At 42.2% G+C, this 14,882-nt stretch overlaps 1 long non-coding RNA gene across 1 annotated transcript in view; it reads right to left on the minus strand.

Moving 5' to 3' along the window:
* Window positions 1-11,407, minus strand: part of LOC119271610 — a 21,949-nt gene extending 10,542 nt beyond the window's left edge. The window contains exons 1-2 of the long non-coding RNA XR_005134633.1: window positions 11,272-11,407; window positions 6,907-6,908 (exon numbers count right to left, since the gene is read on the minus strand). This is a non-coding gene — a long non-coding RNA (uncharacterized LOC119271610). The remainder of the gene's footprint in view (window positions 1-6,906; window positions 6,909-11,271) is intronic.
* Between the last annotated feature and the right edge of the window lie 3,475 nt (window positions 11,408-14,882).

Consider the following 14,882-nt stretch of genomic DNA (forward strand, 5'->3'; position numbering starts at 1 on the left):
CTAACAACACAAAAAGAAGAGAACAGCTGAACATCTCAAATTTCAACAAGCACTGAAAAACTATTCAGTACGGAGACAAATTTCTTACAAGGATTACCGTAAGATAATAATATTAGCTGTACTTTTGTAAAATGATTATATCATAACCGTGCCTAATTTAATTTAATTTTAAACACAATACGAATGCAGACCCTCACGCAGACTTGCTCCTACTATGCCTAAGCAGCAGCTGCACCACCCCTGAGATAAGTTGACTTAGCAAAGCCGTATTTTCTCCCCTCACGGATAAAAATACATGACACTAACAAGACAACAAAAGGTGCCCATTCGTCCTATGTGACTAGCCAAAAAAGACGGGCCGACCAAGACAAATAAAACAGAAAAGGCGATCCCTACCGCAACTTTGGTGGACGAAATTAGGTCTCCTTTTGGCATCAAGTTAATCGGCAGCAGGGATCGATTCATCAGCGCTTAACCTAGGCGTAGCCAATGAGATGAGACAGCATGATTCCGAGCACAGCGCTGCCTGCCTGCTATACTCCACGCCACTAATTTAACCTGTTATTTCTTGTCCTCCTCGACTGACTGACGAACGATGCATGTGACCCTAGCTAGCTTCTTTTGTTGTTAAATGACTTTGGGCGGTTTGTATTATTGTATTATATCAACTAGTTAATTTTGCTCGCTGAAATAGTAAACTTGTGACTCTAGCTAGCTTTCAAGGTGATGGTTGGAATATTGCTTCATGTCATGGGTGAAAATCCCTGCATTGGTCTTTATTGCTCAGCTTAGTAGAGACGATTTTACGAGATAATTCAAGGCAGAGCCCGGGTTCAGATGAGCCCGGTGAACAGTACCCTGATTTAAAATAGAAAACGGTTTGTGGTGCAAGTTGCTCTTGTGTGTGAACTCCATGCAAAATTTTGTAAAGTTTGAATATCCGAGGAGTTCATGGCAGAAAAGACAAAATCAGGTATGAATAGTGCGATTTTCAAAAGTTTCTCAGACGTCTGAAATTTTTCTTTTTTGACACGAGCTTCTCCAATGTTCAAACTTCATAAAAAATTGCATAGAGTTCACGCATAGAAGCATCTTGCACCATAAAAAAATTGATTTTTCTTCTATTTGAAACCAAGGTACTGTTCACGCCCGGACTCATCTGAGCCCGAGCAACAAATCACCACACTCCGATTTTACGTTGCTATTTTGTTGAATATGTTGTTGTTTTGCTGATGTACTATACCCTTCTCTAGTTGGTCACGCAAGATCCTTGTCCTGGCCATCAGTCGAACATGGTGACGGTGGCACGATCGTATATCCCTTCATGAAGGCGTTGTTTTGAAACAAGTCGACTTAATTATAAGTGTTTTATCCATCTATTTGTAATAGTTAAATCAAGATTGTCTTTATTTTCTAATCTATTTAATAATTAATAATAATGATTGTGTAAATCGGTACAGGGGTTTCAACCTCCGGCTTAAAAAACTTCGCATTAAAATAATGTATTAGAGCATCTTCAATAAAAGACGTAGATGCTAAAATACCTAACTTTTGCATCTTCTAGGGCCAAAAACACCTCTCCAACAGATGAGAAAAAAAATTACATGTCCACCCCCTAAAGATGTAAACTACAACACCTGGCGGTGCAAATTTGCATCTCCACCTATAGGAGATGTAAAAAGAGCAACCGCACGCCAACCGTCAACCGCGTGTCATTTCACTTCCCATCCCCTCCCGGAGATTGATGCCTTGGGAGTTCGGGTGCTCGATGATTTTTGTGCCGATCTCGCACCTCCCCTCCCGGAGCAGGAGGAGGAGAATGAGAGTGTAGAGATGGATGTTGTTGGTCCCCCTGTAGCGGGGAGTGAGGACCGGGTAGATGCGAGGACCGGCCCTAAGCGCACATGGAAGCGCAAGATTTACCCAACGTCTGCTGTGCGTAGGAGTGCTAGGATCCGCACCGCTAAAAAATTCCACGACGAGATATGAGAGGAATCTTTTGGAATAGCAGAGGTCTTAAGGACTTGGCTAAAAGACGATTTCTTGCAGATGCATCCGTCGAGCATCGATTAGATTTTATTGCGTTGTCGGAAACTGGTAGAGCAAATTTCTCACCACACTTTCTTAACACTCTATCGGGGGGTATTGAGTTTGACTCGCATTGTCTGCCGCCGCGAGGGAGATCGGGAGGGATCTTACTTGGTGTTCGATGCGAGTCTCTCGAAGTTCGAAGTGTGGTCATGGGAGATTTTTCTGTAAAATTCAGGGTGCGATCCAAGGTCGACGGTTTTGACTGGGCTCTGGTGGCGGTGTATGGCGTCGCGCAGGCAGAATTCAAACCGGACTTCCTGGCCGACTTAGTTAGAGTTTGTGGTTCTGAGCAGCTCCCCATTCTCGTTGGGGGTGATTTCAACATTATTAGGAGGCGTGACGAGAAGAACAATGATAATTTTGACGGGAGATGGTCGTTTATGTTCAACACTATCATTGAAAGCTTGGATCTGAGAGAGATTGAGCTTTCAGGTAGGAAGTTTACTTGGGCCAACGCCATGCCAAATCCAACATTTGAGAAGCTGGATAGGGTACTCGCAAGTGTCGCATGGGAACAGAAGTTTCCCTTAGTAACTGTTCAGGCTCTCTCTCACGGGATTTCTGATCACACGCCTCTTTTTCTTGACTCTGGTGGGGCTACTTACTCGGGCAACAAGAATTTGTTCTCATTCGAGCTTGCGTGGTTTGAAACAGAAGGCTTCCTGGATCTCGTAGCCAGAGAGTGGGCAAAGGAAGCAGGCGGTAGGAATGCGCTTGAGCGCTGGCAGAATAAGATTAGGCATCTGAGAAGTTTCCTACGTGGATGGGCTAAACATTTAAGTGGGATATATAGGGTTGAAAAGGAACAGCTCCTTGCCCTCATTCAGTCCTTAGATGTAAAAGCAGAAACCACGGTGTTGCCAGCCACCGAGCTTCATACTAAGCTTGACGCTGAGAAGAGGTTGAAAGAACTACTTCGGGAAGAAGAGCTAAAGTGGGCTCTGCGGGCCAAGGTTCGAAGAGTGGTCGAGGGGGACGCGAACATTCAATTCTTCCATATGATTGCAAATGGCAAATATAGGAATAAGAGAATCTTCTAGCTAGAACAAGATGAGGGTACGATTATCGGGCAGGATAATTTGAAGCTTTACATTACCGAATACTACAAACGATTGTTTGGACCACCAGAGGAGAACTATGTGTCTCTGGATGAGTCTAGAATCGAAGATGTACCTCAACTCACTGCGGTGGAGAACGATATATTAACCGACCCTTTTTCGAAAAAGGAGGTTTTCGAGGCCGTTTCCCAGATGAAAAATAATAAGGCACCCGGTCCGGATGGTTCCCCGGCTGAGTTTTATAAGAAATGCTGGCATATTATTAAAGGGGACCTGTTGCCGATGTTCCATGATTTGTTCTCGGGACATTTGCAGCTTTTCCAGCTTAATTTTGGAACAATAACCCTGCTTCCTAAGAAAACAGAGGTCGTGAGAATCGAGCAATTTCGGCCTATATGCTTTCTGAATGTCAGTTTCAAAATTTTTACCAAGGTTGGGACGAATAGGCTAACACAGATTGCGCACGCCGTGGTACAGCCTACTCAAACGGCTTTCATGCCGGACAGGAACATCCTGGAAGGGGTTGTGGTCCTTCATGAAACGCTCCATGAGATCCACACGAAAAAACTTGATGGGGTTATTTTCAAAGTGGATTTCGAGAAGGCATATGATAAAGTCAAATGGCCGTTCCTTCAACAGGCCTTACGCATGAAGGGATTTGATGAAGCTTGGCGACGCCAGGTGGAAGCATTCACGCAAAAAGGGAGTGTTGGAATCAAAGTGAATGATGATATAGGTCATTATTTCCAAACACATAAGGGATTGAGACAAGGCGATCCTATGTCTCCAATATTATTCAATATTGTGGTGGACATATTGGCGATCCTGATAGGAAGGGCAAAAGAGGCCGTTCAGGTGGGTGGCTTGGTGCCTCATTTGGTAGATGGTGGTGTGTCCATCTTGCAGTACGCTGATGATACTATCATCTTTATGGAACACGATTTGGCCAAAGCGAGAAACATGAAGCTAGTGTTATACTTATTTGAACAATTGACGGGGCTTAAGATTAATTTCCATAAAAGCGAGCTGTTCTGCTTTGGTAGAGCCAAAGATGAACAAGAGGCATATAGACAATTGTTTGGTTGTGAAGTTGGGGCTCTACCTTTTACGTATTTAGGTATTCCCATTCACCATCGTAAGCTAACAAACAGCGAGTGGGAGTGCATAGAGGATCGGTTTGAGAAAAAACTGAGTTGCTGGAAAGGAAAACTCATGTCGTATGGAGGACGGTTGATCCTTATTAACTCGGTGCTCACGAGTTTACCTATGTTCCTCTTATCCTTCTTTGAGGTCCCAATTGGGGTTAGGAAACGGCTGGACTTCTATCGATCCCGATTCTTTTGGCAGAGTGATGAACTTAAGAGAAAATACCGACTGGCCAAATGGGATATTATCTATCGACCAAAGGACCAGGGGGGGCTTGGCATTGAAAATCTAGAAGTCAAGAATAGATGTTTGCTCAGTAAGTGGCCGTATAAGTTGGCACTTGAGACGGAGGCAACATGGGCACAGATCTTACGCAGTAAATATTTGCAGTCCAAGACCCTGTCCCAGGTCACTATGAGACCAAATGATTCGCCGTTCTGGAAGGGGCTCATGAGAATCAAAGCTACCTTCTTTAACAGAACTAGGCGTATTGTCGGGAATGGTAATGACACTCGATTTTGGGAGGATACGTGGCTTGGCGATGAGCCTTTGGCGACCCAGTATCCGTCCCTTTATCGTATTTTTCAGCGCCGTGAGGCTCTTGTTGCCACGGTTCTGCAGTCCATTCCGCTCAACATTCAGTTTAGGAGGGTGCTTGTGGGGGACCGATGGGAAGCTTGGCTTCACTTGGTTCAGAGATTGATGGGGGTTCAGTTAAATCCTCAGCCCGATCAGTTGTGGTGGAAGCTTACTAGATCTGGGAAGTTTACAGTTAAATCGATGTATATTGATATCATTAACTCAAGTGTGATTCCTAGTTCCAAAGAGGTTTGGAAAGTTAAGGTCCCCTTAAAGATTAAAGTGTTTATGTGGTTTATACATAAACAAGTAATTTTAACAAAGGACAATCTAGTTAAGCGTAACTGGACAGGTTCTACTATGTGTAGTTTCTGTGATCGGGAGGAGACCATTAAGCACCTCTTCTTTGACTACCCGTTGGCACGAGGCTTGTGGCGCTCTGTGCAAATTGCCTTTAACATTACTCCCCTGAATTCGATCAACACGTTATTCGGGACGTGGCTTGCTGGGATAGACTCCGAAACAGCTAGACACATTCGTGTAGGAGTTTGTGCGTTGTTATGGGCAATTTGGAACTGCAGAAATGATTTGGCTTTTAACAGAACAACAACTATTCATTTTTTGCAAGTTTTATTCTGGGCTACTGCGCTGATCCATATGTGGTCCTTACTCACTCCGACGGAGGCCAGGGAGCGTTTGGTTACTGGATCTGTCCGGTGGGAGATGGTAGAGCGGGATATCTTCAACCGGTTTGGATGGCGGTCATGTAATATGATAGGCGATTAGTTTACCTATCTGTTAATTTGCCAGCCGTTGTGGCTTGTTAGACTTTCTGTTTTGGCATGGAGGCTCTGTGTGAGCTTGCCGCACCTTTTGTCTGCAGACTTTAAGACCTTGTTAAATCTTATTTACTTTTTTTAATAAATGTGGCCGTATGCATCGTTTTGATGCAGAGGCCGGGGAATCCCCCTTTTTGAAAAAAAAACTTCCCATCCCCCATCTTCATCCTCCCACCGTGGATCCACCTTCACCTCGCCGTCCGCCTAGTTTCGGCCACCGCCCACCGTCGTATGACCCGAATCGGCCCACCGCCGCTCCGCTCCGACCCTGCCAAGACGCCCCGCTCCACCCCGACCCCGCGAGGCCACCCCGGCTATGCCCCGACCACGCCGCCTCCACCCCGGTTCCGTCACTGCACCGCACCAAACTTTACAATGAAATAGTAGTGAGGTATAGTTTTACATCTCCATTAGCATCTTTCATTGGAGTTGCTCTTTTATATATCCGTTTTACATCCTCTGTTAGAGTTGGCACCTTTTTTAAGATGCAAAAAGTACTTTTTAAAAATGTAAATTTTTACATCTCTTGTTTTACATCTTTAAATTTGCATCTTCTATTGAAGATGTCTTATCATATACGATCTCATTTCTATAGGGCTCCTCTCCTTCTGCAGAGCTATTCTATCCACACATCTACTCCTTCCGTCCCATAATATAAGAGCGTTTTTGACACTACACGCTTTTATATTATGAAACGGAGGGAGTAGTTAATTAGTGAAGACAAGAACTCTTCCAATTGAATCGGTGGGGGTGGCTTTGACATCACGATGCTCCAAAATTAAATGTTGTTTTCAATCCTTAACCGCATGACACCATTGGTCGCAACCCAACTGCTTCCAACTTGAATAATCGCAAACCGAACAATCGCCTAGTCATCAGTAAATTTTATGTTGCGCCGCGCATGCTTGCTTAGTCATCATAAACTTTTCATTTCTTTACATCCGTGCACGTCCCCGTCTAGAGTTCAGATTGCATATGTATGCACTATAAATTGCGTGACAAGAACCCCTTTTGTCCAATGCAGTTTTGTATTGCGTGACAAGAACCCTTTTTGTCCAATGCAGTTTTGTGCTTTAATTTGGAGCTCTTGTTCTTTCGGTAAAGATAAACATTTTCCTCCCAAGATCAAGTAAGGTCGTTTGGCACATGCATGATTTAATCTGGCTCTTCTCTTTGAAGCTATGGGATCCGACTCCTCGGGTGGTTTGGGTCGTCCAGCACGATTTGGGTAAGAATTATTTTGAGAAAGATTCTGGATAGAAGTTCACCAGATTTGACAAACTCAGGAGAGCAAAACTCAGATTTGACTGAACTTATGGTTTCACATAGGCCTATTCCAGATGAGATTTTGCACTTGGGATGCATGAGCTTCCCCTTCCGATTCACAAAAGCATACCTTTGGATCTCATCATCCTCAACTAACCCTTACCACAATCTTTGCTTCGCTTATGTTGATTTGACCGTCGCAGATTATTTTAGGCAGCGATCACAACTAGTCAGTATCTGGTGTCGACTGTCGAGTGGTTACTTTGTTGGTGGCAATCGGCGAAAACTCGAACAAATTATGCTGCATATAGTTCTTCCAAGTTGCCGGTTTATGTTTGTTTCAGGAGGCAGTTAAGTGTAGCCGTCATCATGATCTAAAGGGACGTGCGCATGATTAATTAGGATCAGAGATGATGCCCAAATACCCCCGAATGACTTTGTGGCATCACGGCGAAGCCAAGGTCGATGAATCGAACATTAATGCTCGGCAAATTATTGGGCCGTGCAATATCAAATAATCGAGTATCCAAGCAATCATTATTTATATGTTGGTCAACAAATCTCTGGATGAGAGTCCTTTTTTTTTTTTGCGAATACTCTGGATGAGAGTCTCTAGTAGAAGTTTCAAATAAAAAATTGTGGACCATAAACAAGTAGCTAGCCGCTGCTAGGCTCCTTCCTTGCGGCAAAAGGGCTCCTTCCTTGCGGCAAAAGTGAGTCTTGACTCCACTCCACAATGCATCAATCCATGACTGAGAATACAAGAAAAGGTCGAATATAGTAAACCTGAGGCTTGTAGTCTATGGTGTATTATTAGAAGGCTCCTCTCGTCCTGACGTCTGGGAGGAAAAGGATATGTGGATGGTTTAAAGGGTCAAATGATTAACTATGCAAGTGTGTACCCGCCAAAAAAAAAAAAAACTATGCAAGTGTGGCACGGCTCACGGGTCATAGTTCCTGTTCATGTGGAGATAGAGGTTTGTCAATTGCAGGAGACAGAGCAAACTTTGTGAATTGTAACATACTGGGAACTGCTCCCCTTTTTCTCCCTAATATATATCATGTCACTTTAATGTTATTTTAGAGAACAGGCACATCGAGCCCGCTTCTAACATAGACCAAGGTAGCACAACTTAAGTTCTTAGGGCATCTCCGAGACGGACCATAAACTTGCTGCAACCATTCGGACAGTGAAAGCCCTCCAACGCCGACTGTCGTGGATCTAAAACTGACAGTAGAATGGGGGTAGGTATGAGGAGGCAAGATCCTAGCTATGGCAAAGTTGTACACACGAATTTTACGAGCTCAGGCCCTTCGCGGAGGAAGTAATAGCCCTACGTCTCGGTGCCCGGAGGCGGTCGACTGGGTTATGTATGTGTGTGTTTACAGGGGGTGCGAACCCTTGTGCCAGTGGAGTGGGGTGGCTTATATAGAGTGCGCCAGGACCCTAGCCAGCCCACGTTACAAAGGGTTTAAAGTACATTAAGAAGGAGGCGTTACCGGTAACGCTAGCAATTAAGTGATATAAATGCCTATTAAGTCTATGAAGTAAACGTCCGACCGTTTGCCGTGCAGAGTGACTTTAGGTCTTCGGCCGTCGAGTGATAATTGTTGCGGTCGAGTGGCTCTGAATCTTCCGAGTGGAACGACTTGTAGTCGAGTGGATGACGCTATCCCTTGAATGTTTCTGGTTTTAAGATGGTGTCCTAGGGGAGGGTGTTTAGGTCAGGCCTATGACCCTACCCTAGGTATATAGCTTCACCATTAGCCCCCGAATGGTTCAGGGCTTGAGTGGAGAAGGAGTTGAGAACACCTCCAATTCAATTTTCGCGCTTCGGAAGCGCCTTATGGGGACCAAATGAACAATCATGATGACTTCAACTTCTTTTTCAGTCGCCTTGATCCATTCTTGGTTCTGCCGAGTGAACTTTACGGTGACGCTTTGAGTACTGATATGAAAGAAATCTTCCGTCTGACAGGTTGCCCTGCTGCTCGTGGATATCGCGGGATTCGTATTTTGGGGAAGCGTGTGGGACGGAGGAGGCCGCAGTAATCGGATGGGATTAGGCAAGGCCACCTCGATCACCGCACCACCTTTTTCGCCATGTACCTCGCGCGCGACTGTTGTGGGATTTGATATGATCGTCCGGACCCACAGGTCAGCCAGTCGGAAGTGGCCTCATATAAGGTGCCAGATTGGGGTTTTATGCACAATGCGTTCCCATTGTCCTCCTTTCTTCTCCGCTCTCTCCGCCATATCCACCTCTCCTCCCGGCATCGCTGCTCTGTTCGAGTTCCGCCCACGACCATGAGGAAGGAGAAGACAATGGCTCTGGAGCGTGCGAAGAAGGCGACGGCGAAGGCGAAGGGGAAGAAGTCCAACCAGGGTGGATCTTCATCGAGGTCTGGCTTGACGCGCGGCTGGATCCAGGGCGACTAGATTCGGTCGACGATCAGTCAGGACGACATCGACGATCTGGTCGAGGGGGGGATGATCCCCCACGAATCGGCACGGCTCTCCGAAGGCGAGACTGAACCGCATCCGCGAGAGGGTGAGTGCGTTCTCCTCGCCACCCATGTTGACCATGGATTTTCTTTGCCTCCCCATCCTTTTTTTCCGGGGATTCTTGAACTTCTTTGGAGCACAACTCCACCACTTTACTCCCAACACCATCGTATATCTCGCTGCCTACGTGTCCATGTGCGAGAACTTCTTAGGTTGTAGGCCACACTGGGGTCTCTTCAAGCACATTTTCATGTGTCATTCCCAGTCGGTCAAGAAGGCCAACCCGAGTGACGAGAGGATGCACGTGATTCAGATGTGTGGGGGTCTTGGGATTCAAATGAGAGGTAAAAGCACTTTCCCAGCCATGATCCTTCCTAAGTCGATCCGAGGATGGCAGTCGACCTTGAAGGAAATATGCCCTAGAGGAAATAATAAAGTTATTATTTATTTTCTTATATCATGATAAATGTTTATTGCTCATGCTAGAATTGTATTAACCGCAAACATGATACATGTGTGAATACATAGAAGAACACCATGCATTGATGGGTGTTGAGGGCCCATATTGACTATCATGAGATCTTTTCTTGTAAGCGGTAGACTCATATCCTTTCTTCCTTAATTCATTATTCCATGAAAATGGATTATTCCATGAATTCCTCAAAGCGAGGCTCATCAAAATGAGACCTAATTTTAACAGCCGGTACGGTAACTATGAAAATGGCTCCCTCTTTAGTGAGATTATACGAGCAAATGCCTGAACCAAAATACGTCATTGCTATGGGAGCCTGTACTATTACAGGGGGAATGTTCAGTACGGATTCCTATAGTACTGTTCGGGGAGTTGATAAGTTAATTCCTGTGGATGTCTACTCAGTCACAACCGAGGTCGTGGTAATTCCATGAATCTTGGAGTATTTCGATCGATCGGTCATATAGGCCTGAGTCAGACATCAAATAGCTTCGATTTGCATTATCTGTAGGACACCTTATATGTATCAAAATCGATATCAAAATCAAAAAGATGAAAGATGTACAATCCAATTTCTCGATACACTTCACGAGAATCAAAAAACGAAGAAAGTATGGCCTATACTACTACTCTATGGATAAAGTTTCTCAAATTGATAAAGAAAGCATCGTAAAGATCAATTAGTGAGCGACTGGGTCGATACAACAAAAAAAACTGCTTACTTATCCCATGAAATGGGGCAAAATTTAGGCCGTCCGCTCTCCGGTTGGGCAGTAAGGGTCGGAGAAGGGCAATAACTCGTTCTTAAAACCAGCATTTTTAAGATCAAAGAGTCAGGCGGAAAAAGGGGAGAGCTCCCCGTTCCTGGTTCTCCTGTAACTGGATTCCCCGGAAAGTTTTTCCGTCATCCCATTTTGAGGACTTACAGAAATACCTCGGATAGTACCACAATCTCTTCTACGCACAATAATATGTTGAACTACTTCAACAAGTCTACGTGTAAGATATCCAGCATCTGCTGTTCGCACAGCAGTATCTACAACCCCTTTGCGGGCTCCATAGTAGGAAATTATATATTCTGTCAAAGAAAGTCCCTCGCGAGGTTTTCTGGTTTTTTTAATTTCTTCTTTGGCAGAATGTGAAAGATTACCCTTTGATTTACCAGAAGCGGAGGAAGAATTAGTAGCAGGTTACCAAACTGAATATTCCGGTATCAAATATGGTTTATTTTATCTTGTTTCTTACCTAAATTTATTAGTTTCACTATATTTTATTATTTTATTATTTTATTTGTATTTCTTTATTGTATTATACCTTAATATATATATTCTAGATATATAGAATAGACGAATCTCAATTTGTCAAGTCTCATGATCATATCATGATCTATTTTTATTCGGCTCAATCTTTTTTAGAAAAAAAAGATTGAGCCGAGTTTAATTGCAATCAATTAGAAAAATAGATCATGATATGATCATGAGACTTGACAAATTGAGATTCGTTGGTTTCGTCCAGTCATTAATAACTTGATTATTTTTAGATAATAGTAGATAGAAAGAACGCTCGTAAGGAGTCCTATTGAAACCAAGAAATATAGGCCTACTTGCCATCCACACCAGAATAGATGTTTTCTGAAGAAACCTGCCAGTGGAGGAAGGCCTCCTAGGGATAAGAGACATAGGGCTAAAGAGAGAGCCAAAAAAGGATCTTTCGTGTATAATCCTGCATAATCTCATTATGGTCTGACAGAACGACAATTACTTAGATATGTACATATCGCTGGAAAAGCAAAAAGGTCAACAGGCCAGGTTTTACTACAATTACTTGAAATGCGTTTGGATAATATCCTTTTTCGATTGGGTATGGCTTCAACCATTCCTGGGGCCCGCCAATTAGTCAACCATAGACATATTTTATTTTTATATTCCGATGAAAACTTTAGTTCTTATAAAGGATTAAATCCTTTTCCTCTCAATAGCATATTGAGGAAGAATATACATTCTGGCCTAAAATTCCTAATAATAGACCAAAATCCCCTACACGATTAGTTACAAAAGCTTTTTGACAAGCACTCGCTGCGATTGGTCGTGTAAACCAAAAGCCTATCAATAAATAAGAACACATTCCCACGAGTTCCCAAAAAAAAATTTGTATCAAATTGGAGCTAGTAACCGAAGCTTATGCTATTTTCAATCCAATCGTGGATATTATGCCTGTTATACCTCTATTCTTTTTTCTATTAGCCTTTGTTTGGCAAGCTGCTGTAAGTTTTCGATGAAATCTTTAGTACTCTGTATGCCAAATTGAATGATGTGTTCATTCCAAAAAAAAATTAAAATGGGTAAAAGTCTTTAATTAAGTAATAAAAAATAGAGAATACACATGACTAACTTTCTATGGGTCACATAGACATCCAAATAAGCAGTAGAAGTGAGATGGGGAAAAGAGGTCTGAAATAAAAAGGGAATACGATTTATGTATGGATTCCGCTTATGTCTCATAAAAATTGTTTGTTACGTCAGAATCTGAAGAAACTAATTCTGTATGGAGAAACAAAAAATCTCTCATTTCCGACGTGAATAGATTTTTTTTATTTTTTTATCGTACATCTTATGTTACCTACATACACTAAAGTAAGGACTACTTAATTCTAACGAGAATCAGATTAAATAGGTCGATCAAAAATCAATTTAGAGATCAAACGGATTATTATCGAAATGATTTGAACTGTTTCAAAGACCCAACATGCATTTTTTTTCATTGGGCTCTTTCATAAAATGATTTAAAGATCAGTTAGTTCACCATAGTTTTTCTTTACGGAAAGATAATGAGATGGCTCCCTGTGCTCTGATTGATTTTTTGTATTATGATCTATCTAGGAGCAATACCAAAGTGTTTCAAAGGAGGATTACCTTGACTTAGGTCTGCCTCCGGTCTAAAATTCAAGCGAAGAGACTTATTTTTTTCCAAAAGATTAGATTCATAGTTTAAAAATGGATACGGAAATATGAAAATAAGAGCTTCCATTCGTAAAATTTGTACAAAATGTCGACTGATTCGTAGGCGTGGAATCATTCGATTAAGTCTTAAATGAGCCCCTCTAAAGTTTGAGGCAAATGAACGCATTTTTGTTCGTCGTCTCCGGGCTATATATCCTCGTGGAACTCTGGTCATTGAATCAAATTAACCTTAATGAATAACTAATGATTTCTCTTCTTTTAGCCATCCTTTTTCTCATTAATAACAAAACTAATTATTCTGATATATAAAATATTAATTCCAATGGATTTTGCTATAGTAACCTTCCCAACCACGATTTTTTATTCCACTCCGTTCAGTTATTTCTATACGAAATAACAAATTCATTCTAATAATACTAAAAAATAGTGGGTTCCATCGTTTCTATGGTTCCATTTTAAACGGCGAGGCCCTCTCTATACACCGGAGCCCTTTCTTTCATCAAAAGGTATTGCGAACTTGTATAGTCCACATTCTTTGGCTCTACCTATCCATTATAGAGTAAATAGCCTCATATTGAAATGAATCGAGATTGATAAGGAGTTAGTTAATGATGTTTGAGCATGTACTTTTTTTTAGTGTCTATTTATTTTCGATTGGTATCTATGGATTGATCTCCCATTTTTTCATGAAAACAAAGATAGTCAATTTGACTGGACTTAAGACTTTATTATGTTTTCTGAGAAAGAATAAGATATCATTATTCTCTTTAATAAACTTTTGTCTCGTACAGAATACTATATGATTTCACTGTTTGTTTCATCAGAAACAATCTGGGACGGAAGGATTCGAACCTCCGAGTAACGGGACCAAAACCCGCTGCCTTACCACTTGGCCACGCCCCATTTCGGGTTTTATGCGACACTGATTCAAAGCGCTTCGTAATATTCAACCAGTTCTGTGCTTCAATATAATTTCCCGGAGTAAGCGCTATAGCTTGTTTCCAATATTCAGTAGCTTGATCAAACCAAGCTTCCGCAATTTCCGAATCACCCTGTAGAATGGCCTGTTCTCCTCGGTCGGAATAGGAAGTTCCTTCCCTTAGAACCGTACTTGAGAGTTTCCTACCTCATACGGCTCGGAAATTGCTATCTGAATATTTGACCTGTTAGTGTTCTAAGTTCAAAAGTCTAGTAAAGTAAAAAATATTTTTATGGGGGTTCTTATGTCTCATAAAAATTGTTTGTTACGTCAGAATCTAAAGAAACTAATTCTGTATGGAGAAACAAAAAATCTCTCATTTCCGACGCGAATAGATTTTTTTATTTCGAAATAAAGGTTCTTGTCTTGTGGGGAACGATGCACCGCAAGCAATCGACCCGAATCATTCAATACGACAGTATGAACACGATACCAAGGCAAACCCATGGAAATACCCCTTTAGCAAAGAAAAATAGACACGATGTCGCTTTATTTTATCGCATTGAAAAAGACTATCCATATCCTATGTACCTAACCCTTCTAGGGGATTCTGTGTGAGAAAGCGCGAATATTTATTTCATTCCATTAAAAATAAGAAGCCAGTTCTGTTCATAAGAAGAAAGAGAAGCAGATCTATTCTATACTCGATAAGTACCAATATGCAATGGGTAACTTGGCCAATTTGGAAAAAACGCCAGTGGAGTAAAAAAATTATCATCAGTATGAGTCAATGGAATGATCCCCTGGCCCCAGATTTCCATATAAAGAATTAGAACTTTCCTGGGTAGAGTTTATTGAGGGAGTTAACCACTTTGATAATATGGTTAACTCTGCTATTCCATTACCAATTCCTCCATTATCAAAAGAGATTCCTATGAATCCAATGAACAAAGTGAAAAGTAGTAATATCGCGATTATTCTATTTCCTAATGCTCGCAATGTATAGTGGTCAAATAGGATTATTTTCTTCGCGAGACCTTTTACTT

The sequence above is a fragment of the Triticum dicoccoides genome, chromosome 3A, assembly GCF_002162155.2.
Source record: "Triticum dicoccoides isolate Atlit2015 ecotype Zavitan chromosome 3A, WEW_v2.0, whole genome shotgun sequence".
NCBI classification, from domain to species: domain Eukaryota; kingdom Viridiplantae; phylum Streptophyta; class Magnoliopsida; order Poales; family Poaceae; genus Triticum; species Triticum dicoccoides.